The sequence below is a fragment of the Pseudophryne corroboree genome, chromosome 7 (assembly GCF_028390025.1).
Source record: "Pseudophryne corroboree isolate aPseCor3 chromosome 7, aPseCor3.hap2, whole genome shotgun sequence".
Classification (NCBI taxonomy): Eukaryota; Metazoa; Chordata; class Amphibia; order Anura; family Myobatrachidae; genus Pseudophryne; species Pseudophryne corroboree.
This window is the reverse complement of record NC_086450.1, coordinates 233,540,818-233,546,349: the sequence shown is the minus strand read 5'-3', so window position 1 is coordinate 233,546,349 and position 5,532 is coordinate 233,540,818. Positions and strand designations below refer to the sequence as shown.

General features: G+C 45.4%; 1 pseudogene; it reads right to left on the bottom strand.

Moving 5' to 3' along the window:
- Positions 1-900: 900 nt before the first annotated feature.
- On the bottom strand, positions 901-1,019 carry LOC134946453 (5S ribosomal RNA; annotated as a pseudogene).
- Positions 1,020-5,532: the final 4,513 nt, after the last annotated feature.

The window sequence follows — 5,532 nt, the reverse complement described above, 5'->3', positions numbered from 1 at the left end:
TGTATAACGGCACCGCGATGCGTGTCATAATGTGTCACAGACATTACGGTGTCAGGGGCATTATGGTGTGTGGCATATTGTGTCATGGACATTATTGTGTGTGGCATAATGTCTAAGGGCCATTGCAGTATGTGGCATAATGTATACTGGGCATTACTATAAGGAGGAAAAATTGCAAATAATGTAAGGTGCGAGAATCAGGATTATTTTTTCCCCTGTGGTGGCCAACGTCTGGGCGTGCAGGTTGCAAAACTGGGGTATAAGATAGTCTTTTCCTGCAAAGCCACGCCACTTTATGCAAAGCCATGCCCATTTCAGCAAGGCCACACCCCTTCACTTTACTAGTGGCAATTATGGGGGTTGGGGAGGGGGGCAGACAATCTTTAGAATTGTAGGGGGGTTTGCAGAGAAGCAAAAGGAAGACTGTTTTAGTGTCTCTCTGGGGCACACTTTGTATTAATAAACTTACAGGTGAGATTGGAATATGTAGTACACTAAGAGTGTAAGGATAAAACTTAACTTTTATTAATCTAAACAGAAGAAAATATTGCTGTATATAACCACAACAATAATTTAAAATGTATTAAATAACAATGTGACGATATGTTACTCACTTATTGTGGGGTAGGTGGCAGAAGGTTTGTCTGCACACCCACTGTATTTTAAGTGAGTATTGATATTTGACGTTAATCAAAGCGAAAATTTGAAATCTCTTGTTTTCTCTATCAACTTATGAATTGTTATACATAAGTGCATTCATAAGAGAGAAACAAGTAACCTGGCTTTTACAACTCCGGACTCCTTCTATAAGAGTAAGCATAGGCACGTATACTGCAATAGATATTTGAGATGTGGGTTACTGATTGTTCCTGGGTACATCAACGGAAGGTATGTTCCTTGATACTACAGTACCCAGTATTCCCAGAGGGTCACCCTTTCTGGTACTAACCAGGCCCAATGCTGCTTGGCTTCCAAGATCAGACGAGATCGGGCATGTCCAGCATGGTATGACTGTCGAGAATCAGGTAGGCACCCATCAGCGTATAGGGATACCCAGGGCTTAAAGTGGTCCTGGAGAGGTGGGGGAACTCACCACCTCCACGACTCCTCCTGCTTAGCGCACGCCGAAGACACGCGTGCCGCAAAAATGTGTGTGGCCTCACAAGGAAGGGGCATGGCCACACATAAGTACCACCAATTCAAAATAATGCCTCACAGTAGCACAATCTTTTTCACATTGCCCGCCCCACATACTAGTATGGGATAGATAGATATATATATATATATATATATATATATATATATACACAAATATACACACAAATATACACACATAAACACACAGTTAAGTATTATTCAAAGCATCACAAATTAGAACTTTTTTTGTTGTTGTTATTTTATAGTAAATAATTGTCCCACATGACAAAGGTGCTGGTGCTTTAGTGTGTCATTCTAGGCAAACTCAAATGCATTTTTCAGGATTGTTATCACAATGGTCCTGCCCCTCTCCTAGCTAATAGAGGCTACCTTTTTTGAGTCTTTACTTGCTCAGGCGATCCAGTTCCTGCACCTGGACGGTGATCAGTGCACATTGCTTCAGCTCCTCCACTCTTCATGGGCACACAGTCAGTCGTGAGAAAGCGCCGCTGACTGCCGGAAAGCCAGTTGATTTGAGGCAGCCAGCAGGCTGGACGGATGGATGCGGACGAACAGGAGGATGCGAGTGGGCGGGAGTTGAGGTTATTCAAATTTCCTTTATAGCGATTAGGTGATGCGACCTCATTTTTTATGCACCTGATCCCCCTCTGAAGCATGGGGCCCGATACGGATGTCCCCTTAGACGCCCCCTGTCGCCGGGCCTGGCAGCTGAGGTCGGGAGCTGGGAAGGGGCGGAGCATGTAGCTGTAGCGCTGCCCGGCTCTCTCTATGTAGTGCTGTGTGAAGGAGCAGGTTTAAGTGCTGCACAGGGGCGCCTGGGACACCAGCCTACACAACAGGGGATGTACTTTGCGAGGCTTACTTTGAATCTGGCGCCGATTATGTGCCATTCCCAGCTCACGGACCGCCAGCTAATGAGAAGCTGCCACTTGGCAGCTTCTCATTGGCTGGCGGTCCGCGAGCCGTGATTGGCTCACGCCAGATTTTGACATAGCCGTCCCTACTTCTGATTGGTGCTACAGCGGTCCGCGAGCCTGGATTGGCTGGCGGCCGCTGCCACCTTTAAAATGCAGCTGGGAGTCGGGACCTGATGCTGTGGCCGGGCGGAGGCGGAACTGGTTCCGCCTGCAATTAGAGGTGACGGAACGCAGTTCCGCCCCGTTCCGGCCCACTTTAACCACTGGGGATACCCAATGGAAAAAAACACAAATGCTTGAACAAATTTGAACACAATTGAATTGCGGATCCTGTGTGTCGGCATGTATGTAATAAAGTTTTACTTTCACGGTGTGCGTGTCCTGTTTTTATTTGGGTATTTTTTTGCAGAAGAACTACAGGTACCAGCGGGCCCATTTTACCCCGCATGCTGGTACTTGTGGTTCTCCAAGTGCCAGCTTGCGGGGGAGGCTTGCTGGGACTTGTAGTTCTTCTGCAAAAAACAATATTCTTTTATTTTACACAAGGCTATCAGCCACCCATCCGCAGCCCATGGATGGGGGGGACAGCCTCGGGCTTCACCCCTGGCCCTTGGGTGGCTGGAGGGGGGGACCCCTTGATTTAAAGGGTCCCCACTCCTCCAGGGTACCCCGGCTAGGGGTGACTAGATGGGGATTTAATGCCACGGCCGCAGGGACCGGTATAAAAGTGTCCCACGGCTGTGGCATTATCTCTCCAGCTAGTGGAGCCCGGTGCTGGTGTTAAAAATACGGGGGACCCCTACGCTTTTTGTCCTCCGTATTTTTTGCACCAGGACCGGATGCAGAGCCCGGTGCTGGTTCTAAAAATACGGGGGATCCCCTGTCAATTCCCCCCCCCCCGTATTTTTACAACCAGGACCGGCTCAAAGAGCCCGAGGCTGGTTATGCTTAGGAGGGGGGACCCCACGCAATTTTTTTAGGGTGTTTTAACCAATTTTGTGCCATCTGAAAAGTCGAATCCAGGACGCACTTATCCGTCAATTGGTCCGTTTTGGACTGTCGAATCTGTTTTTTATTGAATATGTCGAATTCCGGCACCCACCGGCTGGGATTCGACGGTCGAATTGTGTCGAATTTAAAAACGGGTGAAAAAAAGACGCAATTCATCCGGAATTGCATATACCCCTTTGTGTTTCTCCATAAGTCGATGTAAAGGGATCCATATTTAGGTCAGACCTTAAATTGTGTTGTCAAGATTATGATATATCTCTGCAAATAGGGTATACTATTATTATTAATGGTATTATCACAATTTGCTTGTGGTGAATTTCTCTTGTGCAAATTTCTCTGGTCTTTTTCTAGGACTTTCTATGCCTCAGAGACAATACATGATAATCACTTATGAAGACTCAGTTTATTAAATGGTTCTGATGTTTATTCGCACCCTTGCCTATGTGAAATCCTCTTTTGGATTTGATTCTCATTTATGAGTAATGTGACATACCATCAGGATAGACTGAAGGAAATTGGATCACCATTCCTTCTATACCTTGCTTGCTTCTTCTTTCAAGCACTATGTTCACACGCCGACTCCGTCCACGTCTCCAAGTAGAATCCGGGGTACCTGAAAATAAAATTATACTCACCTAAATCCAGTGTGTCCTGTTCTTTTTTTGTAATCCACGTACTTGGCAAAAAAACAAACCGCATACCCGATCCACGCACTGAAAGGGGTCCCATGTTTACACATGGGACCCCTTTCCCCGAATGCTGAGACCCCCCGTGACTCCTGTCACAGAGGGTCCCTTCAGCCAATCAGGGAGCGCCACGTCGTGGCACTCTCCTGATTGCCTATGCGCGTCTGAGCTGTCAGACAGCGCATCGCACAGCCTCCCTGATTGGCTGATCGTCACTATACATTTTTCTCCCCCAATGACACACACTGTACATACTGTATAAATGCACACATGCAGTACATATATATATATATATATATATATATATATACAGTACATATCTTCATGCATATAAGTACACATACATGTACAAATATATTTCTATATACAGTTTATATATATATATTTACACTGTATACTGTATTTATGTACCAGGTCCTGCACTCACATCATTTAATGGGTGAATCACTGCAGTGATTTTTTAGGGATTACTAGAGGGGACAGTCCCATAGATAAATATTGCAATTTGTAATTTGTAGAAAAAAGGCACTCTCCAGATTTTTTTAAAATATACATTACTTGTGACTTTATTTGCATGCCGTAAGCCGTCTTTGGGAAATATTTATTATTAATTTCTATCTTTGTTCTTTACTGGCAGAAGGTCCATACCTGAGGATAGCTGCTGCCCTGACTGAAAACTAATTCTTGTTGAAAAGTGAGGCTGTCTTAGCACTTATCTGGTGTACCTTAAAAGATATATAAATAAATAAAAAAAATGAAATAAATATATATATAGCAGCCAAGTAGATCTGGCACTCTCCTAATGGTGTACAACCTCTTGCGTGCCCGTGCAGCTGTATACAAAAAACAACAGTTCCCTTGATGGAAAATAAAACACGGCACTGCAGTTTGTGGTAACGGTGACAACTTTACGTGGTCAACATGAGTAAAGTTGTCACTGTTACTGCAGACTGCAGTGCCATGTTTTGTTTTCCATCAAAGGGAACTAGACACACATTGTACGGCCTTCCTTGCATATTTTTCTGCAGTTATTCTGGAGACCAGAGGCTGCAGAGGTATAACATACCGTGTAACCGTGGCAGTATGACTGCATGGCAGAGTTGCTGTACTGCAGAGAAAGAATAACAGAATGAATGGAGACAATGCAGTGTACTGAGTACGATGGACTGCTGTCGTGTGGGTGGGTGGGCCCACATGACAACACACAAAACAGGCCCCACAGACATGTCAGCCTACCAGGAATCTTCCTGGGGAGAGCTATGGCCAATCTGCCCCTGGATTTATACAGTACATGTCAATAATAAAAGTAACTGTGTGGTGAGGTTGCCAGGCAGTGGTGCAAGACAAAAAAAACCTACGTGGCACTGTATGCGCGCGTGTGCGCTCCAAAAAATGGGTGTGGCCTATGAAAATAGGGGCGTGTTACACATATAGAGGGCCAGATGCACATATGACCCCAGTAACGCAGTGCTAGATACACATATTTCCCCAATAGTGCCAGATACACATATGCCCCCAATAGTGGAGTGCCAGATACACATATGCCCCCAATAGTGGAGTGCCAGATACACATATGCCCCCAATAGTGCCAGATAGACATACAGTATGCCCCCAATAGTGGAGTGCCAGATACACATATGCCCCCAATAGTGGAGTGCCAGATACACATATGCCCCCAATAGTGCCAGATAGACATACAGTATGCCCCCAATAGTGGAGTGCCAGATACACATATGCCCTCAGTAGTGCAGTGCCAGATA